Below are 26,908 nucleotides of genomic sequence, written 5' to 3' on the forward strand. Positions count from 1 at the left end.
AGAACGTCTTAGAGTGAGTTCTCAATAATTTGAAAATAATGTGTTAATGCAGAATGAATGTGCACTTTGAATTCCAATGAATACTTAAATAAAACAGTATCCTAGAATTATATTTGAACACAACTATAAACTCTGATCATAAGTTAGCAAGCAATGATATGAAACATGAATGAATACTCGGTTACAAAATCCTCTGTATATACCTCCACACATGGCCCATGTCCCAATACAATGTTTTAGGAAATTATTCACTTCCATGGAAAATTCCTCCAAGTCAGATTCTAATAAACTTCTTGGTTACTGCTTAACTTCATGTCCGCAATAACTTCATTCATCAACCCTCAGTCACATGGTATATATTAAATATGCATAAAACCATGTATCCTAAGGAAGTTATATCATGACGTGGAAGGCTGCTCTTCTTGCCACGCTGGAAATCCATGCGCCGCACAGTCGTTACGAAATTAATTCTCGGTTAGTCTGACTTGTACTCTCTTATGAACAAATACGATACGCTCGAGTTTTGCTCCGTTTTTCGCTCAGTTTCATCTGTGTGGGTAATCCTCCCAATATCGACGTCGGTATTTAAACTTTGAAAATAATTTTCTATGTGCAATTGATTGACGCCAAGATTATATAAAGAACCAATACTAAGATATATATCCACATTGTAAAATATAATTGCGAATCTACGCAGCAGCGCTTCACTGGTGCACTAGTAATATTCCGCCACAAGGCAATGTGTATCACGATTAGTATTACAAATATATTACAGATCCATCACCGTGTAGAACTGAATCACGTTATCACGATGGTGAACACAATTCTTTAGCATTTTCTAAATCCATAATGATAAATTTTACAGGTAAAAGTGCGGTGTAGCCCAAGAAGTTAACGAATTTGTCCGATAATTGTGTTAGTACACAACGGTATCGTATTATAATCAAGCTTAAATTGTCCTTTGCCGTCTTTCGTCGTGTGACAGTGTTTAATAAAGTGATGTTGCAAAAATTAGTGTGATATTTAAAAGAATACAAAAGGCGTCATTAATCTATTTGGGGAGTAAGGGACATTATTGTGGCAAATTTACCACAAGCAATTTTTTCAACCGATTTTAAATATGATTCAAATCCACTAGTGTCTTTGTATATTAATGTGATTACTTCTCACATTATAGATTCATTATCCCTCATCATTATCAAAATAAACTTTATCTTTGCTAATTGAAGTTGTTCATCAAAGTTTATGTCGCGTAGCCCTACAGTGCTAATAACATTAATCTAATATCGAAGGATCTAGTCGTATGAATCTGGGAATTTCTTCGATGAAACACGATCTACAACCTTAATGTATGGCCACAGTGTCCTCTTAACTGTGCTGTGATACATCGTCGATGTCTACTTCAGTCATGTGTTACATGTCTAAGGTTGAGGGAAGGATCAGGTTTCTCCGAATTTTTATTACTGTTGTTCTGGATATTCAATCGAAGAATATTTGCACAACACGTTTTACACAGCGAATACTCAGCCTTTACGACATTCCTACACTGTGTACTCGGAATTGACCAACCACCTTTTTGATCCACGTCGGTTTCTATCCAAGATATATTTAAACTGTAGCAGACTAGTAACCGAATGGATATATATTAAGTGAAACAATGAAACACAATATATGTTAATAAAACATGATTTGAAGTACTTCAATCTCAACATTCTCAACATAAATGAATCAATAGAATCTATAGCTAAATCTAGCAATATTAAACACACAACAACATGAAAGCAATTATACTAGGATAAGGAACTACCTTACGTACTATGACACAACTTTAAGGACGAAACTTGACACTCCTGAATACGTAAAAATGGAATCTTGCAACAAATTGGGCGACCTTATTGTGAGAATGTTATTATAAATATAAGTACACTTATTGTTAAATAGGCAGTTATAATCCAAATACAAACTAAATGTCTTATGACACCTTTCTTAATTTACATATTTAGAAAGAACGTTTAATCCTTCGTCATCATTTTCTTCATAACACTCTGTTATTATGTTGTCAGTAACGAGATTACACCTAAAAGGCTGCGTCATGGCTTATTTCTAACGTTTTATTGGTATTTAAATACATTATGTTATGGTTGGGGTAAACAGTTCGTATCCCTTTCAAATTTTAGTTTTTTGGCACGAGCGTACTTGTGACTTGGAAGTGACCTATCGATAGTTACTGATGAATGTCAGTGCAAAAATACAGCTCGATTTTCATTTTGAGCAAGAATACATCCCACCCTTTACAAGTTGATGAAAAGCAATGAACAGCATCAAGATTGTACACATGCATGACAGTATCACGAAAGTTATAAAATACATCATCAAGCTAAAAACAGGTTGGAGCGTAGATACCAATTATGACAGCAGCCCAGGTGTTTGTGTTTGAATAAAACCAAACTTTATTTGCATGTTCATAATCTTCGTCTGACATATATATTCATGTGATAACAACGAATAAAATGCTTATATCTGTGGCAGGTAAGTTTTAGCAAATGCGTTCCAGTCGTTAATGTACTCAACTGGAGACACACTTTATTAATTGGATATTATCGACGAATGATTTTAAAATATTCTGCAGACAGATTGTTTAGTCACTTTTACAAGTGCGAATTTATAAACAGCAATGAATCAATTAAGTGCATCTTACTAGTCCGTAGTGCCGCATAAGAAATATATTTTGTATATCATTATCATCAACTAGTCCATTCCTGTATTTTAAACAATGAGTACGGAGTACGGACTGAATGAAAAGTCTAAAACGATGATAAATGGAATATGGAAGATGTATATGGCGAAAGAACCAGGAGAGGTGTACTCGCCTAACGAACAGTGTCATCACATAACGATATCAACTTTTCAACTCTTTTAACTCCTATTTCAGTTAAGACTCTTTTTGAGGTATCTGAGATTCTTGAAAACACAACTCAAATGAACGACAATGAAATAATAAATATATCGTCTTGCCTTTGTTTTATGTTTGACATTGTTAAGGATGCAATTAGAGTCGATACCGCTTTAGGTTTGTTAAAACAATTGTTGGCGCTGTTTATTGTAACTACGTTGTTACAATTTTATATTAAGCAATCCCCGACACCATAGCTGGGTCCAGTCATCGTTACAGGACTGTTACTTGGCAAATGGTTTGTTTTACGTTTATGTTTCGTATTCCTTTGGAATTAAATTTGTATATTAAGAAGGAAATTACTAGCATGTAGAATGATAAAAATAATAATGATACTACTACTACTACTACTACTACTACTACTACTACTACTACTGCTACTACTACTACTAATAACAATAATAATAATAATAATAATAATACTAATAATACCATTGACCATTTAAAATACTAAAATCAGATAGGGCTCAGAAATTTGAGGTAATACTGATTTTCGATACAAAAGAAAAATTTCATTATGGTGGAACACAAATTGTACATATGCCTGAACCAAGTCAAGAAAAGATAACTAAATAACACTTCTACATACTCAAATGTTTCAACAACGAAAATATTATTGACGTCATGCTAAAACATGGGGGGTATGATTGTTAATCATCATGGCAGATGCGTCTGATTTTGATCGAGGCTTGCAAAGACACAAGAGAAACATGATCTAGACATGCAGACTTGTGTTAGACTGATATCGAACCTCCATCCAATTTCGATATGTTTCACATCTATTTATCAAAAAGCACCTTAGGTAATATCATTGAAATCCTTGAACAATTATGGCCAACACGAATGAGATATATATCTCGTCTAAGCAAGCATATAGTTTCTATTATGGAAGAATTGGAATGGGAATAGAGTTTCCGAAAAAAGAAAAGTTATATTTCTAGGTCACTTTCGGTTTCTGGTATTAAAAAAAAATCTTTCTTTTAGAAAACAAATAATTTACACGAACAATGTCACAAAAGAATTTCAAATTGTTACCATTATTAAAGGTAAATGCCGATCTTCAAACGGTCCGAAAAGTATGGAGAGCTTGTAAATCTGCACTTGTTTCTACTAACACACTTTACAATTGAGTATGAAATGTCATTTCCATTCAGAACTGTAGAAAAGTCAGATTGACCATGGAAACAACAATACAGTTGGGAAAGTATTTTTACAAGGATGTCTTGATCAACAATGACGTACTTCAAACCAGAGGAAGAATAAGTAATTAGGAATCTGTATCCACAACAAGTTATCTTAAATTTCAGTGAGAGTGGGTTGTAAATATTTAGTTTCATTCCACAAGAAAGGTAGCAAATTTTTATATGATACAGAGCAATAATAACACTGGTCAACAGTGAAATCATTACTGACTTGAAAAGGCCCTAATCTGTAGTATTTTGGTGTGCCGAACACGAATATAACCGTGAAAAATTTGTATTGGCTCTCGTTTTGAAGATATTCATATACCTCATTTTCTATGTTTCACTGTGTAAATTTCTCCAGTAGGACTGCAGCAACATCCGGAATAATGATGTAACATTGCATAATACCATCATGCTCACATCATCCACAGTTGATTGCATCATTTTCTGATGCAATGCAATACTAATGCCATGCGGCTGCTGAAGTAAGTTGACGTCAGCAGTGTACTATACATGTGTAGGCCTATTATACTAATGCCAGGCGGCTGCTGAAGCTGACGTAAGCAGTGTACTATATAAAGCCCAATCAGATAGGTTCAGCATTTAAAATATTTTAGACGTTGTGCGAGACAGTTCAAGCTACTGTTACATAAAACTTATTATTTTATCCATTTACGTACAATAAAGAACAGTAATGCCTCGAAAGTGTGTTAATACCGCGGACAATTTTTGCTATATTTGTGGGGAAGTGACATTTGCCAACCAGAAGAAAAGTATCAATTCTCAAGTGAAGAAGGCATATCATCTTTACTTCGGATGCAAGGTTGGTGACCAAGACAAGCCTTGGGCTCCGCATATATGCTGTGCTACATGTACAACACAGCTTTCACAGTGGTTGAATTGCAAAAGGTCATCAATGCCGTTTGCAGTCCCAATGGTGTGGAGAGAGCCAAGCAACCACCTAAATGACTGTTACTTCTGCTTGGTTCCTCCTCTTTCCGGCGGAATAACGAAGCGAAAGAAGTCGAGAATAGTCTACCCAAACATTCCGTCTGCATTGAGACCAGTTCCACATGGTGAGGGACTTCCTATTCCAGAACCTCCAGCAGAATATTCTCTTGATTCATCTGACGAAGACAAAGGTGAGTCGACCTGTTCTTCTCCTGGTCCATCAGCATGCAGTGATCCAGATTTTCACTGTGGTGCATCATCAACCCCACACAGAATAACACAGGAAGAACTAAATGACCTGATTCGTGATTTGGACTTATCAAAGAACAAGGCAGAATTGCTAGGATCAAGACTCCAACAATGGAATCTTCTAGAAGAAGATGTCACAATTACTGCATATCGAAAGCGCCACCAGCAATTGGAGCCTTTCTTCAGAAAGGAAAGTAATCTGATATTCTGTTCCGATATTGAGGGCCTCATGAATGCTTTAAAAATCACTCATGACCCACAAGAATGGAGACTATTTGTGGACTCTTCGAAACTGAGTCTCAAGGCTGTGCTTTTGCACAATGGAAACATTCTTCCATCTATTCCAGTAGCGTATGCTGTCCACATGAAAGAGACATACGATAACTTAAGGCAGCTACTGAATTCCATTGAGTATAACAAGTACAGCTGGCACCTCTGTGGTGATTTGAAGGTAGTTGCCCTTTTAATGGGACTGCAGCAAGGATATACAAAATACATGTGTTTCTTATGCGAGTGGGATAGCCGAGCAAGGGAAATGCACTACATGAGGAAGGAATGGACTCACAGGCAGAATGTAGCCATTGGAGAGAAGAATATCCAACACCCAGCTCTGGTTGAGGCTCAGAAAATCTTGCTACCACCCCTTCACATCAAACTAGGTTTCATGAAGAACTTCGTGAAAGCCATTGACCGGACTTTGCCAGCATTCCGATACCTGCATGAAAAATTCCCTCGACTCAGCGAAGCAAAGATTAAAGAGGAAGTTTTTGTGGGTCCTCTGATTCGAGAGCTTTTCAAAGATGACCGGTTCAACAACTTGCTGGAAGGTGACGCGAAACAAGCATGGAATGCTTTTCGCCTAGTTTCTACAAACTTCCTCGGAAATGTTAGGGCAGAAAACTATAAGGAACTAGTAGAAGACATGTTGATGAAGTATAAGAAACTTGGCTGCAATATGTCTCTAAAGATTCACTTCCTTCATTCCCATTTGGATTTCTTTCCTAGCAACTGTGGTATTGTTAGTGATGAACACGGCGAACGTTTTCATCAAGATATCGCAACAATGGAACAAAGATACCAGGGAAAATGGTCCACTACAATGCTGGCTGACTACTGCTGGACACTCCTCAGAGATGCTCCCGAACAGCTGTACAAGAGACAGGCGAAGAAATCTAAGATGTAGTCAATGACTTGATTTTTTATAGGTAGGCTATTACAGTTGACCTTTTACTATTGGAATGCATTTCGTTATGTAAACATTAATTTCTTGCAGATTACAAAAAAACTAGAGCCAATTTTGCAATTTGACTGTCATATTCGTGTTCAGCACATAAAAATTGATAAGAATTGACTAATTTTATTTCAGTAACATGACTTTTGTAAAAATTTGTTGTCCAGTGTAATTTGATGATATAAACACAAAGGATGGTAAGCCTGACCATAACGAGCAATAAAGTCATTTAAAAACTCGATCCTTAGTCAAGCCTCTGAAAACATTTCAAAGAAGCAGAATAATTAATACCAATAATGACTTGTCGTATTATAGAACAATATACATGATAAAAACAAATACTCTCTTTGTCTTTTTGGATTCAGTACAAACAGATAATTTTTGTATTCTTATATAATGATAAATTTATTTTATAAATAAAACTTTAACCAGATGAAGGTGCTAGGCACTATCCTTATCATTACTTTCAACAAGTCTATTGGATTAACCTAATACTTTCATAATAAATGGTGTATTGGATGACTCAGATCACTTTGTAAGACTTCTCTACTTTTTAGTAATTTTAACGGTCTTTTGTAGGAACCGTAGTTTCTAGTACTACGACACGTGATGAATAGTTGGACGTCCATGGTTCCGTTTTCTTTTATCCGTCCTGCAAGTGTCTGTCTGATGAACTTAGATGTTCTTGCATCAAAGCATCAACTGCACACTATATTTATAAGCCTAGCCATATTTATGTACATGTGGAATTTCAGATAGTAATGCAATATTGCATATTCATCTACAGAATCGAATCTCATTTGTTTTTGTTTAAGTTTATATTAACATATTGTTAAAAAAATCGAATATATTTCTAGCACACATATTTGATCATTTCAAAGAAATTAAGTTCAATATTAATATAATGTATTTTTTTCAATATCAAAAGCATCGGTTTGTAAATGTTAGGAGTGTAATACATCAAAAGCAATATGTTGAAGCCGGTTCTAGGTAGTAGTAAGCAGATCAGTGTTTGTTTGTGATGCTGCTAAATTCCCCATTAAATGAGATGTCAGATGTCCCAAGGATGGATAGCAAACAAAGATTAGTTGAATAATAACCAAAACGATCTACCAGATAAAATTTGGTCACTTCAATAAAGGTGCCAGAAAAGCGCAGAAGTGGAACATGTAAGACCGGTTTAAAGGTCTAATGTAAACGCCAACCCAGTCAAGAAGAACAAGCAACCCAGTCAGTAATAACAAGTAACCCAGTCAGGAACAACAACAAAAACAGTCAGGAAGACAAACAATCCAGTCATGAAGAACAAACAACCCAGCCTTGGAGATCAACTATCCCATTCTCGAGGAATAAACAACACAGTCAGAAAGAACTAACAACGCACTCAGGAAGAACAAACAATCTACTCAGGAAGAACAAATATAACAGCTATAGGACACAACGGTATTTACAAAGTTGCATTTAAGTTATATACAAATAAACATTACCAAAAAGGATGATGCGGTGGCGTCGTGTAATTCATTGATTCTTCAGTAACGCAAAATGTCGCCCTCCTGATTTTAGAAATGCCAATATAGCGCTATTATATAAAATGTTATATAAAACCTATGTACTACACTGCAAGTGGTTGGTGTATGTTATAGCTATATCTGTAATTTAAAATGTATACGAACGTTGATGGCAGTTGCAACCTAAATAAAATCTACGTTGCTGTTTTTCATGTAAGTAGTGTTGCGGATAAGAAACACTTGTAAAGAGTGGGAGTTAGAATGCAAGTAAGGTTATGTGGAATTAATCCACAAGTAAACAAAACATGGTTGTCTTCACCAATATAGTTTCTCGTGCACTTTGCCTCACGTTATTCACTTTGTATCTTAACTGTTAGCAACACAAGCAACTGAGTTTGAAATGAATCTCAAAAATGGAATATTTAGAGACTAATACATTAGTTTCATTTCTTGTGTTTATTTGGTCATGTGTCTTGCACAAATTAAGATGATATCAATCCTACTTTATCCTTAATGTAATGCTAAGTCATATAAGTGGTCTATTGAGTATGTGATATAAGGCTGAATAATCAATGCGACATACTGCAGGTTCAAAAAGATCATTAGAATGATGCTTTCCAATAGGTGTAGGAAAAACATATGCTTCACCATCCACATAGGTAACACAAAGACTTCGTCTTCGTCCACATGAATCACATATTTATATCACATACTCGATAAGCCACTTATATGACTTAGCATTTACATTACGTACTAAGTAGGACTGATGCTTTCCATTAGGTATATGAAAAACATATAGATACAAAACGTTATAGAACAAACGTAATATTTTCTCAACAAAGAAACCCAGCGTCTTCGAAATTCAATAATCTATATTTGAAAGTGTCCACGCTTAGAATTTGACGTCATTTTAAACTGTTGAAGACGAAATCTTTGTGAAACTTATGTGCATGAAGTGGATTCCGATTTCTAACAGCCATTCTAGACTTAAATTTAAAGCAAAACTGGAATTATATTTATACAGGTGACATACGAGATGTTTATGAACTGAGGGTTTTGCAAAATCTGAAATTAATAGATCGATGAAATGTTAAATTGATGTCAAGGAGAATGGTCAAACCTGTTTATACTGGTTGGTTGAGCCAGACAAGGCGTTTTCTATCGAATCTCGGCAATCTCTGTCCATAACTCTGATGTATCAAAACAATACACCCTGCATGATCATCAACAAAACAAACTCTCTGTTACCATTATGCTAATTACAATGCACCAAACTCTATATGACCACTCGAATGATGCATCAACGGAACAAAATCTGTCTAGCCAATATTTTTAAGTATGAACGCAACAAATTCTTTTTCAGCATCATGTTGATGCACCAACATAACAAAACTGTGTATGACAAGTTTCCGGATGCATCAAACCAACAAACTCATTATGACAATTATCGTAATGTATCAAAACAAGAAACTCTGTATGTCCATAATTCTGAATTATAAACAAAACATACACTCTGTATGACCTTTATTTCCATGTATGTACACAACAAACTCATACTGACGATTATTCGGAGGTATCAATAGAAGAAAGTGTTTATATGACATTACTAAGTATCAACTCGACGATAATTGTGTACAAAACTGTATAGCGATACAATAAAGACATTATGTATCAAAAATACAAAAATATAAGTGAATTCAATGACGATGTTTTAGACCAGGACGTGCAATTCAGATGCTTGAGGTCAGCACATTTCATGCCATCGCTTTTTTCCAAGCAACCGTAATTTATATTTTATTCAAAGAATGAGGCATTGATTAAAGTCTCATGTACATGAAATTATTTCCACCGAATGACTAGTTTTAAATGTTGCAACTTAAGCACAAGCCTGTCCCATCGGTTAGTGTTGTCCATAATCTAAATTGTTTCTTTAATACAGAAACAAATTGTGACTCAAAATTGCATAGTTTATCAATCATTGTGTCAGGCGTATATATATTTATATTTTAATGGACTGGTCAAATAATATACAAGAAAGTAGGTGCATTGATGGATATTTTGATATATGGGTTGGTAAATGTTACATTGGAAAGACAAGTACTGAGTTGTTAAGAACATACTTTAGATTTCAAATATTACTCATATTTTAGTGTTGATGTTTGAGAGCTTGACAAACACAGAGTATTATTGTTTGACTTGATTCGTACATGTAACCAAAAAGGTATATCACTTTATATATATATATATATATATATATATATATATATATATATATATATATATATATATATATATATATATATATATATATATATATATATATATATATATATATATATATATATATATATAAAGATCTAGTGATTAAATTTTCACAGGTAAATCTGATGGTAGAAGGGAGGTTATCATTGAATATGTTCATGACATAAAAGACTTATTTCCCTTTTGCAGTTCAAATTAACTCCTAGTATTTTGAAAATCCCCAGCTACAGCTTATTTAAGGCATTACCATGAAAAATGGAAGCAGTAATGTATACAAATGCACGTTGGTATTTAAAAAAAAACTTTCAATGCATGACATGATATGAGTAGACAAAAGTATATGTACCCGTCTTGGTCATTACACCATGTAGCTTGGCTATTCCAATGAGAACAGCATAAACGTTACATGAATTATAACAATATTACGTCATTGTAGTTACAAATAGGTATAAACAGTTTATCAAGTGCCATTAGAATACACATTTTTTATTTGATATTATCGTATCTCTTTTAGGTTTTAATTTTCCTAACTTCAAAAAATATTGACAAAAAATACAGATGTGTATTTGCATTAACCAGCTAAACTTAAAGTTGTAAAGTTGGGGATGTTTGTCTTAGTATGTGTAATCTAAATTGTTATGTAGCATTAACAATTCGAGCTATATCACTACGATGTATGCGGTGGCGGTTTATAGTGATGTCTAGCAATGGGGCATTATATCGCGTACATGTTTGATATCCCTCCCAGTTAACTTAATGACACCAGGCCGACCAGCCCTAACACATACCTCTTAATGCTGAGCACCAGGCAAAGCAGCTTCTAGTACTATTTTTATAATTTTTTTGATAACTCATTCGGGGTTCGAACTCGCAACCCAGCATCCATAGCGGACGCTCTAACCACTTAGGTCACTGGCCCCGGTCATACGTAACATCAGTGTCATCCATGGATCGAACAAAAAACAATATGGTACATTAATTGCAATTCTATCCAAATTGTTTTGTTTTTGTCACTATATGTTGCTTCAGAAAATAAAAACAAATAATTACATTGCCTGCTTAAGCAGCAATTGATCAAATATGTAGAACTTTTAGTAATTATTGTAATGTACTCTAGAAACTACTGTCATTTAAAAGGTAAAATATGTTGTGACCAAAATTGGCACATACAGTTTTAAAACGTACAGACATACTTCTTTTACAAGATAGCATGGATATTATAAATTTTCGGACAAAACGTGGACACGTTTTTTGTCATCCATTAACGAATGAATATAAAACACATGCAAGTACACTTTTTAATTGCATTTTCTTTTTTCTAAGGTTTTGAGTCTTGTACAAACAAACAATAACATATAGATTTTTTAACCATGAATATAAGATCTAAACAAGAAAAAGGAACAACAAATTTGGTGTTTATATACATATATATATATATATATATATATATATATATATATATATCCCTTTTGTAACTATTAATACATTACATTTCTATTTTATGAGTAATTTTTCTTCATAACTGTAAATTGTACTGATCATCTGTAAAGAAGATATTACATAGCAAATTTTGTTCACTACTATAATTTCACATGTATATATTATATGTTGTGCTAAGATATTAATAGTGCCTCTAAATTGCACAGGATCTAAAACGATATGTTGCGAAAGTTTCTAATATTACAGCCTTGGGGTAATTCTTCATTGGTTGGTTGGGTCATGCAGACTCTGACATGAATTAATTTATTTCCGATAAGATGGATTAGGACACGGAAATAAGTAGTGTGAAATATTAGAGTGAGTTGCAAGATCTGTCACATGGGATAGATTGCGAAATAGTGTTGGTTTAGACTCTTGAATGTGTATATAAGTAGAGATCCAATCAATAGTTCATTCCTATTTTGAACTCATTCCTATTTGGGATTCCTTACTTCATATGTTAAAATCAATCTGCGGCTCTGGTTGAATGTTCTGCTTAGATCATTTGCGATGGGTCATTTTTTGGTTTATTCATTGATAGTGCAAAGTGCGCATTGGACTAAAATATTATTATGCGACGATTCTGAATTATTCCAACGAGCTCTGAACAATATCATTTGTATACATCATGACTGCGGCAGACCAATGCATTCAATAATCTCGAATGTATTCAGAAAACTTTATTCTTTTGGACTTGAATATACTATTTTAGGAATATTTTACACTTAATTAATAATACTGCTCAACTTATATTTTCATTATTTTATTTTGATAATTAAATTGTTTGTTTAATTTTACAGACGTTGATATGTTTACTTTTTTTGCTCGTATTTAGTTTAAGACAATATAATCAAAACACTACTCACTGAATTACCGTGCGGATAACTCTAACAGCATTGACAGTTATTTTTTCTCCATTAACTCCCTTGAACCACAGGCAACTTTACAGATCAATGTTTATGAGAACATACTATGCACACATTGTAATTATCAACTGCATTTTTTCCTATTCATATGTAGAACATACAAACGTTACATGATCAAAAGCATCTAGATATAATTTTTTAAAAATACGACCACATTGTTCTCTTTCACATCAATATTGTCATGATGACGGCTGCAAAGGCACACCAAAATACACATGAAGCATACCGATAGAAAATAACTGAAATGATTCACCTTTCAATATTCCAGTTTTTCCAGTTGACTATGTGGAATATTAAAAAGAAATCTTCATAGCGCTATTCACATGAAAGTCGCTATAAAATATTTTATTGACACTTCCTTGTTGCTGTGAACTATATAGACCATTAAACAGTATCAACAAGTTTATATTTGTAGAAATTGCCTGTAATATGATTATTTATTAATCTGATATTTTGTATTTTTGACAGATATTGTAAGCAGCCTGCTTCATTATTGGCTATTTCGACAAGGCCCACAGATGTACAGGCTGTTTTTCCAAGGAATCAATCTCGCTTTGAAATACAATTGCAGTCATATTTGTGTTGAACTTTTACGGAGATAAATGAAAGATGATGTTAAAATTGCAAATGATAGTTCTAATAAATTCAGTCTAAAAGTTGTACATTTCTGTTTATTTGAAAACATTCTTAGAAAAGGCTACAAAGAACAGGCGTTTTATCAAGAAAGTAAAAGAATAGTGACTGAATTCGTTGGGTTTACATGGAACGATCACATTCATGAGAGAGCATCAACATAACAATACATGTATTCTCATTACAACACTCATGCCATTTTACGATTTTGTTGATATGACATATGTTTTGGGTCTGAGCATGTTCAGACGACTGTGTTAAGGGTATAAAGCAAATAAACAATCAAACTTATGCCTAAATAATATTCATACATCCTATGATATAAACGGTGTTTTATAGAAGCTATCACATCCATTTAGACAGTATGGGCCAGCTAGCCACATACATTTAGGATAATTGGGACAGCGGACCACATACATTTAATCATTATGGGACAGCAGACCACATACATTTAGGCATTATGGGACAGCGGACCACATGTGCTTAATCATTATGGAGTAGCGAACAACATGCGAGATTTACAACAGTCATACTTTCATGTCGATGCAACTAAAGTTTCTTCCTTAAGTTACTGAAACGAGTTCGTCATTGTACAATATCATAAAAGCAATACACATCTTCATGAATTTCGCGCTTTCACCATACCTCAATCCAATACACACAGTCTGGAAACTCAATACCCATCCTAATTTAAAGCAGCTTGGAAAAGGTAAAGTAAGTATGGTTCGTACAAATTATAAAATGAGAAAATGGCTTTCAACTTATACTTTAGTTGTAAATACGAATATGCATAATATTATTGTTTCATCACTCTAAACAAAATATCTACTGTCCAAGAGATACTTTTCTCACGTTTACTATGCGATATTTGTTTTATTTGTTTTTCCCTTCAATCTGACAATCTTGCATGGTTTTACTATATAGTATGCGTATATTTATGATTTATTTATTATTGAAAAGGTCCAGTTCTGGAGGATAGGTAATCTTGTGAGTGTTTACACCTATCGCTAATTTCATTTAAAGATGCAGATATATAAAATGTACTTAAAAAATATTTACCATATAATTTGACTTATCCAGACAGGTTTGTCGTTGCAAATCTATATTTGCATTTCAGACACAAAACCGTATTCAGGGCAATACGGGGTTTAGAACTTATTAAAAGGTACATGGTTGTCTTTGAAATGAAATCATTTAACCATTACACCTCCCACCTACCCATTCCACAATATACGAGAAATAAAAATGAGAAGAGGATGAAGCGAATTTTATTATCGGATTGTCACTTACTTTATTGTTATAACTTTCCTTCACGTATGTGCATAATAATTTTGTAATTTACTTTCATAGCTTATTAAATGAAAATATCGTGATTAACTATATATTATGTATTTTTCTACATATTACTTTCATGAAAAGTCAATTAGAAGCTGTTTGATTTGAAACCATTTTACTTTTTTCAGACAGAACCTATGTATTAAAAAGCAAGAACATGTATATATGCAGAGGTTAATTGCGTAAACTACGATACTGGCCTAGATCTGTGTTACATATAATCATGCATTGTTTTATAGTTTATTTAACTGATAGAACTTTATATTTTGCAGCAAATACCAATTCGCTTAAAGCCTGAGTTATTTTGAATCTTATCAACAGTTCACTCTTTCGGTTTTTGTCTTAATACGTTAAACAGATCAACAAAGGGAAGTGACAATGGCATCAAGTAGACAGAACTTAACATAAATATTTCATTGGAGTTCAGGCCATCTTAACAATACGACATTGTAATTTGTCAAAATCAACATAGCTTGTAGTTTAACATACTTCAGAAATGAAACACAATCGAACCTGTTATTATTTCTTCTATTATCGTTCTGATTTTGGTCATTTGATCAACCACTAGTGAAGCCATTTACTGTATGAGGTCTGTCGTGTCAAGTTCAAATACCCCGTGAATTTGTTCACGTAGGACTTGATTTGTTACCAAGATTTCATCTCTAATTAAGGACGCTGGTTCCATCGTTGCTTTATTTAGCTTTATATGCAGATAAATTTCACAAACTATTATCGCACACTTGTTAAACGGCTCAACCTTGTTAGAAAATCAAAACGGTAGCGACATTCTAACCATTCACTGTGTACGTTTTTAAGTTTCTCATGAGATTCAAACAAAACAAAAGCAAATCAAGAGAATCCAAATTGGATTTCAGGCAACATTATCCATATAACTGTAGGAAGGAAAGTATGTGACGATATAAATATTTTACATGTTGGAAGATATAGTGTACAAACACACTAAGACTTAATCAAATTATAACTTTAATTACGCTTAAACTATTGCACATTGTCATGTGAATTGGATGGTGTCTCATCTTGTTTATGTTGTGATCTTAAAGCAGAATGACTCTTATTGATGTATTCCTTATTTTGTTTTGGGTCATAATTATTTATTCAAAATATTCTTCTCTGGAAATGCAATGTGCTTCATAATATTCTTGGAAAGAGACATTCAGAACTATTGTTAGTTCAAACAAGGAAATATATGATTATGTTATTGTGATACAACCAAAGACTGTTGACACTGAACAGTAGATTTAATAATTATGATTCAACAAAATCATGTTACCATTTAAATCACTTCTACCAAATAAAACATAAATGCCCACAGATCACTACAGGCACACTTCAGCTTTGGAAACTATTTGGATTACTTGTAATATTTATTTAGAAATTTAATCATTATGACTTCTATTAGAAATTCGAGGATCTATATGGGATCAGTAATACCTCTCAAGCTTTCTTTGAACAAAACTGTTTAGAATGACGATCTATCCCAAACGTTTTAAATGTCTTTTTTTTAAATTATTGCAAATCTTAATTTAGCACAACAAAATAATCTATACTCATCGGAAAATCATTTTAATGATTATCAAGTGTTTAAAAGGTACTTCTGTTCAAAGTATGTCACTTCATCTTCCATTTTTTTTTTCTTGGCAGATGACGTATCAGAAGGAGAAGTGACAACTTCGTCACATTTTCTGGTATATCACCAAGGCTTCGGTTTGATTTATTTGACTAAATATGGCTAAATGTATTTTAGCTGCTACACTCTTAATATACATTTAGCTATAATGAATTTATGACATAAGCCATTTAATCTAGCTCGAAATGTTTAGAATCATTCCATTGATTGTTATTACAGACTGATATAACGTTGGAAAGCTAATGTATCCATTTTATTTATCTTGGTGACTATGCATAATGTGTTTCAATTTAAGACGTCACAGAAAACGAAAGCTTTCATCAAGATGCTAGTATCTTCCTCTTGGTCAGGTAGTACTTATCTGCTCTGGTGTTAGTAAATTGTATATTTCTGTAAGAACACATCATCCATATAGAATACTGAATCTAAATCAGCATACTCAATATCTGAATAGATATTATTGTACCCTAACTCAGAATAACAAGTTCTGTAGTATCATTTTTTCGATGGGCTCAATGTTCGTGGGTTTTAAAAAAGAAGGCATTTTCGTAGGTACTTAAATGCGTGGTTTTGCCTGTCAAAGTTTGCATCTTCGAAAGTATTTAGTTTCATGGTTTAACCACTACAAATACCCAAATTAAAGAAACCGAATATAACGGCGGTCACTTAAATGTTTAAAACAACACTATCTCATGTATGAGCACAAATGAAAGGCCGGGCAATTTCAATACTTACACCGTGTTTTCAACCAAGTAAATAACATCAGTCGAAGCCGACGTAGCCATCAACACTACAAACATACTTCCATCTATATGATGACAAATAAAACACCTGTACAGATTAATCACTTTCGCCATGTTTTCGTTTAAGTGCTCAACATCAAGAAAAACCGACGCAGCCAACAACACTAGGCCAATCGGTTATTAAAGTGCATATGAATGATCTCTTACTTAAACCACCATTAAGTTGCAACATCAATACTTTCTGACGATCGAGGTTAACACAGTGACTTAAGAGTGGTATAAATTCAACTTAGACCCCCCTCGCTTCCTGGACTTCCTAACCCTTCAGAAGATGCAAACACAGCTCAGCTAATGCCTGTGACTGCCTATTGTACAAACCGACTTCAACCACTAGACTTGACAGTAAATAAAGTATAGAAAGAATAATTAAAGTCACATTTCTACGAGTGATATGCAAAACATGTCCAGAACGTCATTACGGAAAAAGAAGATATTACTGTTGGCAATCAGTGCACAGAATTAGAAACCTTTGCAACCTCATTATTCATGCCAGTTCACGCTGAATGGATAAATGTAGCTATTGCGACAATGAGTGAAAGATCGGACTTAATTATCAGTAGTTTTGATAATGATGGTCTTGTTTATTTCAGCAATTTCGGGGTTATTTACCTGAGAAGCATTTGTGAGTACCATGAGATTTGATTGCCACGATGTTAATAGAGTAGCTTTATCCAAATATATGTGAAGTGTGGGCTTTAATACTCTGCTGTAATTAGTGGATATACATAGTGTTTCATTAATAATAGTGTTTCAAGAAATAGTTATATTTTTTTACAGGGGTATTGTTCTTTTCGAATACACATGAATGGATAAAATGAATTGTGCCTTCAGAAGGATTTAAACGTTTAAAAAGTAGTTGTACTTGGGTTAAGGATCGAATTGAAAAAGTATTAAATTTCAATTTCATATACTGTTATTTTGTATTATTATTTTCTTTCATATTCAGTAATGCTATTGTTTGAATACTTCATGTTTTTTTCTTTATTTTCTATATATCCTTACTTTCCTAACATAGCGATTTAAGGCAGTAAGTGTGACATTACAACTGTCTGATACCATATCGAAAGTGTGCATTGAAACAAAATAAATTGATTTATAATTCTTTTGTTTCTAAAGGTTAAAATAACAAATAAAACAAACACATGTAAAAGCTAATACTTAAGTGCCAGATTACATTATTGAACCTGATTTATCAAACACTAGTTGCTGTGTTAATCTCTAGGAATGAAACACTGTAAGAAAACAGTGGGTCATCATCCTACGTGGATCATTTTTCGTTGGGAATTTAAATTCGTGGTTCGGGGCAACAACGAAAACCACGAAAATCCCCCCCCCACGAAAAGTGATGATGCTACAGTAAATAAATTGACGCGCCATCACGGGGACCATTTGCGAAAATCGCCAAAAGAGTTAAACGAATCTACCATACTAACTTCGCTTAGATTTGTATAAATGACATTTAATGTACTTTCTTTAAACTTTTCCGTCAGTTTTGCCACATTGTAAATCAGTAAACGTCATTACATTTCTCTTCTTAGACACGTAGTCCAACAAGTATAAATAGTAGCAATGATTACTATCTTCTATACGCTGTGCTTAAACTCCATCACTTGTAATTGTGGGTAAAAGTGATTGAATATTAACGCAAATTAACAAAACATAGAAATTCACTATAAGGTGAGCAAATAGGAGGATAAAAATGTTTTGAAAATGATTTTGGTAACACGTAATTAAAATCTATTTTCAGTAACTTTATCTTACTCCTAAAATATAATTATCGAGTCCATTTTAAACAAGGGAGTTTGACTAAGGTAAGATGGAGCTAAAGTCAAATTAATTATCGCTGTAACATTCAAGAGTTTATTATTTGTGTATTCAGTTGAATTGTACCAGCGACAAATAATATGCAATTTAAAAGAAACGCTAAGAATTCATACAGAGTGTAACCATGGATAAGCGTTTCTCGAAAGGTACCTATTATTTATAGATGTACTTTATTATCCCCAGATTTAATATTTTTCATCTAATAATTCAGTAACTAATGCTATCTTTGTGACTATAATCATCGTTTTCTGGTTTCATTTGTCATGATACCATTTTAAGTATTACGTCTTTCAATTGAAAGTATTTGTATACCTTTGTTATAGTCCTTGATATTCATTAAATATGTATGTCTCTGTTTTGTCTTTCCAAACAAAAAAAAGAATAAAACATTTATGTATCACATGCAGCTGCTCTGCTCTTTATAATTTGCTTCTGCTAAATCTAAGAAAATTACTTTCGCTGTTGAACAGTATTGTCATCATTGTCCTGGCAATTTTGTTAAATTAACACTCATCCATAACGTCGTGAACTAATGTCATAAATCATCAACGTTTTGCTACTTTTCATAATATAATTTGATTTAAGGCGCCATAACCATGATAATGGACGGAGAGTATTTGGGACAGTGTGACATATCTACCTCATCAGAACGAGGGTATAAACCGGTATCATTGATGCATCTAACGTATCTAGATTTGTATTAGAAGATTATCTGTATTTAAGTCTGTCTGTCTCTGTAGTTTTGTCTCTCTGTGTCTCTCTTGCTGACGAGAACACAGAGTTTGCTTGCATATGTCAGTCACATACCAAACACTAAATCAATGAATCAGACAGGATTCAGAATTTTGTAAACTGTTTAACATTATAAAAAAGCGTTCTCATGCGCAAACTTTTGTCGCGTCATAATCTTCCACCATTTTGCACATTAATTTGTTCTACTGAATGACAAAACACGTTATAATATGCACAAATAAAACACCAGACCCTATCCTGCGGGTTACAGCTGCAAAGTAACCATAAAATAACGGAGGTAGAACGAACCCACAACCAACCCTCTCCATGGTTATCTATGTGTAAATCATTACGTCATCAGGAGCTTACTCCACCGATGAGGACTTTACAATGTAACTAATGTTATGACTTCGACATATTTTCACATGTTTATCATGATATTCCTATTGTCCTGCTACAAAGTATCGAGACAGTACAGCACAGACATTAGAGAGAAAAAAATATTTCTGAACAGACGTAGAATATTTCGTGTTTTGTTTTTATTGGCATCAGTTTTATTCCAATAGACATCTTCTTATCTTTCTAAAACAAGAACAACAAGAAGAGCCAATCTCGCACAACTTTCTTTGTTAAAACACTAAATGTGTACAAAAAAACTAGACACATATATTTATGTTATTTTACAATATGATTAAATAGTTCATGCTGTCTTATATTTCATATTATAAAGCGAAACGAATATAATAATGATTAAAACTAATTTCAGCACATCGTTAGACAACATTTAATAATAATTGGATTACTTCATTGCTCAGCATCATATCTTACATGCACTGTATATGGATTGCTTTTTTCGTTGCTTGGATAATTATCAGGTGACTATAGTCAACACATTTTTGTAGCGACAAAGTATAGAAATCGACCAATATCTCAACAATAAGGTCAAGTTTTGTCCAATTCGGAATCAAAACCAATCTTTAAAATAGTGTTTGCAAGTTTATAAGTTGCCTAAATTACTGCATATTGTAAGCATATAGACTTCTAAACACGCAGACTTTTGATCATTGTATTATGCCATACCTGTAATCATTAGGACTGCAATTTTTATTAAGGGATACAACCTAAGTTAGACGATAAAATTACTGAGGAAAGTAAATGTGAATGGAACAATTGCCAAGGTTTTTCATAGAATGTTTCGATATAATGCATATATTATAATGATATACATTACACGTATACAATTTTATCTTATAATGTATAGTCAACACAATATAATCATGTGACATTATACCAGAATTATTCTATGTACAAACATGCGACATGTAAATGTGATGGACAGACTCTAAACACTGCCAATAAGCCACATCCAATGTTATGGACTCGAAACGTAGCTTTAATTGTTCTCCGTGCCTCAAATCGTATAGTATAGACCTCGAGTCTCTTGGACATTATTAAGCCGGAAATGTAACTGTATTCCGAAATTTCACCAACTCTGGTCCATCCCATTATATTGTACTTTGCATCGTCTGTCTCTGGAGAAAAAGAGACGAAATGGCAAACTTCCCCATGAATCTCAACGAAAACAATAAATGAACACGTGTATAATAATTGTTCCAAAATTAAAATAAACGACACATTACATCTATTTCATCAAAAATATACTAACAATATAACTGAGAAAATGGATCATTTATTTTTACTAAATGGTTTCAAGGACAGTATTGAATCCCAAAGAGTTCCCATACATTTTACGAGAATCGAAACAGCGATATAAACTTTTCCTTGTTAATAAAACCATAATTTTGTTTATACCAAGAAGAAGCCTTTTCTCAATTGTGTTTTCTGACCGTGTAGCATTTCTGCGGTTCTTTAATGTGGCAAACTCTAACGCATGACCTCCAAGCAAAACACTAATTAAGATTATGGGTGTAGATGCTACTTTACTAATGTCAATACGTCTTGAGAAAAAATTCATGTCAGACCTACTTTCCTCTTAAAAATACCAATATAATCTCTCGAACTGTCAGAACATAAAAGGTCAATCTAAATCAAATCAAGCTTAATATTTGATATCGCGTACGAATTGATAACACCTCTTTTTTGCGTTTGCGCAATGGTAAGATATTATGACACGGATTAAATCGTACGTTTTTATGCATGTGTCTTGGAGAGCACAAATGTTATTATTAACACATTGAATTTTCTTAAAAACGCCATGAAGGGTAGTGGTGAAAAGTCTTTATAATACATTTGGATACATTCTACATTGCATCTGTGCCTTAAATTGATTGATATCGATCAAATGTATGAAATATGAAAAGGTGAGGAGGTTTTCATGAGGTAGCGACTGAATGTTTCAATATCGATTGATATTCATTCTGAACGTATTCTTGTACAAAACAGGTTTTGTTTGTAGCTGAAGAACATGATGTAGAGTAAAAATACGTTATATTTCCCACTGTTTAGCGTGCTCTCTCTCTCTCTCTCTCTCTCTCTCTCAGTCTCTTTCTATATCTTTCTCTTTCTCATTCTATCTCTATCTCTCTCTCCGCAAACACAGTAATACATTCCCACACATTTCATGATAAAATATCAGGGAAATTCGTAGCAACAGCAATATTAAAATATAGTTCGCCATATTGATCTCAGTATTGATTACTGAGCATGTACATTTAGGTGCTATTTTAACAGCATTCTTTCATAGAACATGAAACTCTTGGTGCAGGGTGAGGCCTTTCTTTAACTGACTTCAGGTGACTATCCATCTGTGTTATACTGGTCCTGCTCGAACAAAAGCATCTAGGGCATTAGGTGAAAGATTTTTGTTATATATAGCGTGTGCATATAAACTTGAATACAAAATATCACGCGTCGAGGTTTTTCTTTTTACAGGATCGATTAGCCTCCATTTGAAATTGTGGCCAAAACATATCAATGATAGACAAGTTACAGTAGTGTTAGACATTATTGAAGGTGCTGCTCTCAGACATTATAGATTAGTTATCCTTGCTCTTAACGCCAATTTACTATTATACCATCTCAACAGCAGAATCCAGTAGGACCACACCTGGTAACCTTCTGTTCCATGGTAGCAGAAAAGACCACTTGTAAGTGGCGTGGCCTGCGTTACATTTCGAAACAATACGAACAATTGTTTAAAAGATGTATGAATAACAAAATGTTAACATATGTGCAATTCAATTATGATAAATGTCGCGAAGAAAGTGTGACAATAATCATTTTAGTTACACGTCGGAGCATATCATGACATCATAAATCTAGTTATCAACAGTTTTTTTTTCCAAACTTTAGAGATATGCTAGTATCATGCATTTGGAGCAGTGACGAAAGATTATTGAGGGCTAGAAGTGTAACATCCGGTTGAATTATAAACGGATCTATTTTTTTCAACACTCGATTTTCCTTAATAAACAATGAACCATTCTTGCAAATTGCCTTGTCGTAGAAAACAAAACACATTGATTTCTTCGGTGTAATTTATCGGGCACTTTGAGTGAAACAAAGGTTTATGCTAGCGTTTCCTGCTATATTGTAAACTATATGTAAGTTCAGCACAATTCACACACTCTGCTTATCCATCAAATTATTTAATAATATTATCATCATACTTGCAATTATGTGATTTATGTTTTTGTTTTTTTATTTGATATTGGTAAGTTTGAGCAGCCGCTTCAGAAAGTTTATGCTGAAAGTGTATCACAGCTGGATGACTAAAGCATTTTGCTCCAACACACTCTCATTATTATTATATCAAAGTGCCCATCCATCTTAGTATATTTATCCTCATCGTGGTCTGCATCCACATCTAGGCCAAATACAACGGGCTTCAACCTATCGATCATGTTGGGCCTGTGTAAGAAATTATCTAACACTATATTATGATTAATCTCTGAACCCACATTATAATTCCAACAAACTAAACACTCTGAAAAAGTTAAAAGACATTGCAATTTTAATGAATATAGTTTATGTAAGCCAAACTCGTTTTTAGAAAATAAATCTAGCTATTTTAAATTCTAAATATTCACTTGCCCATACTGACAGCTACCGTTTCTACTGCATAATAATCAAGGCATTAGAAAACGTCATAAAAAAAAAACTAATTCACCACGGTAGGCTTGACAGTATAAATTTTTAAGTTCTAAATATTCACTTGACCATACTGACAGCTACAGTTTCTACCGCTTAATAATCATGGTATTACATAACGTTATAAAAAAAACTAATTCACAACGGTAGGCTTGACAGTATAAATGACAGGCCAACCGACGAAAAAATAGACAATTGTCAAATCCAGTTCATTCGAAACTTAGCACATTCCTGATTGCTTATATCACTGAGCTGTCACAACTTTTTATATATGTATTGGACTATATACAGAGATATTTATTTATTTATTTATTTATTTATTTATATTTGTGCATGTGTGCGCATGTGTGCGTGTGCATGTGCGTGTGTGTATGTGTATGTGTGTGACTGCAGACTCATATGCATATATATACGTGTCCAATGACATGTGTTCAATCTTCTTTTTGGATTACGTTCTTGGCTTAAGAAAACCAGCTATACTGCAGTTTTAATTTATTCAATATGTGTTATATTTGTATGCACACTTATTACAAATTTGCTGAAGATTTTCTCTGTATACAACCCGCTCAAAGATAACATTTGTGCCTCCCATCAACTGCGTAAAAGAGATTACGTAAAAATAACTTGTTTTATCAGCCTGTTCAATGAGAATTAATAAAACATTGGTTTGATAATCTTAAAACTCTAAGATTCCTGATAATGTTAGATTTTTATTAAGGTATAGTTGTTTCGCCTTCGTTTTCGTTTCATTGGGGTTCTCAGTGGGTCGGATTGAGGGAGGCATCCTTGCTTTACGTTTGAAACATGAAAGCATCACAGCCTTTTACAACCAAACAATATTAGGTCCACATCACTGCACAATTTTGAAAATTCAGTATTGTACAAAAGAAAACATATCAAATTCAAAATCAAATGGAAAAATTGTACAATGTGTTTTTTATACAAAATATTTAAATTGTGAATAATTTGTGCATCGTTTACATTTAGTTGTATGGTCTATTTGTGATCCATGTAGTAACATTATACTTTTGATATTGAATCACATCAGCGTAATAATATATAGTATAACTAACACATTGTATCTGATGCTTTACATATTCATACGCTTTCCAAAGCTATACTTTTACGGCACATAATACGTAAGAGATGTTCTGATGTCAAGTGTCGCAGTAACAAAGTTAGCTGAGCACTGGGCTCGTACTCCACTGGTGTCTGCTTCTCTATTAGTCCCGTCCAGCCTGAGTTGGCCGCCATGGTGAATCCTTAAGAAAGACTGTTATCTCCAATAAATTCGTCATAATGTGCTAACCGTGATATTCAAACCTCATTAAAACGTCGAAACTTCGTTGATTGAAGGTTTGGGACAGTATTCATTACAACTATATGCATAGCAATAGATTTGCTTGTGTGCGTGTGTATGTGTCTTACTGAGGGTTATAGTTTCATCGGACAATCATACTTTACTTTCCAATTAATTTACTGTATACTAGAGGTACAAGCCTCGCTGAAAATTGCAACTAAAATGAAAATCAGAAAATTGGTTAAGAATACATTCTGAAATATGTGCTTTAAGATTTAAGCTACTAAGCCAAACGACGGAAATGAGAGAAAGAGAGTGAGATATAGTGCATGAAGATTCGCATAATCCCCCCCCCCCCCCATTCTAATCCTATACAACTGGCTAAATGACCGAGTTACATTCACAACTTCGCATCACAATTCTAAAAGACGGAGACGGAAGTTTATCTTTAGCAATCTTTACCAAAAAATCTTAAACCTTTATTGATAACATTATGGTTTGTGAAGTGGGTTTTCTAAAAACAAATTCGTGTATTTTGTCTTTCATTTGGATGTTTTTGTTGTTGCTGTTTTATTTTGTTTGTTTTTCCATGGGGCGTTTTTGCCGATTTTCCTTATTATGTTTTTATTGTGTGTAAATGAATTCATTATGTATTGTATTAAGACTATGCTGTAAATAACATTAGCATTGATAAAACATAACTTCTGTTAATGAACTATGGTCTAACAGCAAAAGAACACTATAAATGAATAATAGTTTTAAATTATATTTTTATTGCACTGTACATATTGCAAGAAATTAGCATGTTCCAATTAGTAATTACTGATGAAATTGGTAATACATGTATATTGCATTCCTTAATATTGGTATTTCAGACACGTACGGTGCTGAATATTTCTGAACCTACTCAGCTTCTGGTGTTGATGTTCAGACATTACCAAAAGGGACCTGGCAGTTTTTGTTGTCTTCATGTCTGCATTTTGACTTAAGGATCGATTGATTCCTTAAGTTGTCTGTAATATTAATGAACAAATTACACTGTAACCAAGATTAAGATCAAATCTTCACAGACTGGCCGTCTATATTGATGGTTAAAATGCCATAATTTCAATTATGTCCCTTATAAAGCGTGTATTCTTGAAAAGCAGTTGTTAAACATATTTGCGTTGGAGTCTAATTTATACAGGGTCCTGCTCCCAATAAGTGGCCCGTATGAATCGTTTCAAAATAAAAAGCAGTATATCCAAGAGTAATTGGTCCATCTGTCAAAATGTTATAGCTAACAAGCTTAAAATTAGTCACAAACGACAAGCAATTTAATTCGTCTGTAATCTTACCAAGCTATAGAGTTGAAACCAAAGCCATTTGGACTGATAGTCATAGGCATGACTCCAGTAAATGGTGGAAACTAAATCCATTTGAACCCTCCTTAAATAAATTGCATATTAGCTGTGATTACAACCAAAAGATTCAATAGGAAAATTATGCAAATTATAGTTCATTTTAAAAATATTATTCAGATGATTTGTTTGTTGGTTGGTTGGAAGATTGTTGATTTTAGAGCGCACCAGAACTGCAAGGATATATAGCCCAACAAAAGAGGATATATGATAAAGGTATTATGAAAAAGGGTTTATTACCATATAGCGATAAAAGTACATGACCACAGCCATGGTACGGTGAAACCTTATGAATGTTCCGATCAATCTGGGATGTGAATGCTATGTATAAAGATTGTTTTTGTAATAACATATAAATTAGTGCGAATGGCGATTCAAAT

Source organism: Sinohyriopsis cumingii, chromosome 10 (assembly GCF_028554795.1).
Source record: "Sinohyriopsis cumingii isolate HCF-2022 chromosome 10, ASM2855479v2, whole genome shotgun sequence".
In the NCBI taxonomy this organism is placed as follows: domain Eukaryota; kingdom Metazoa; phylum Mollusca; class Bivalvia; order Unionida; family Unionidae; genus Sinohyriopsis; species Sinohyriopsis cumingii.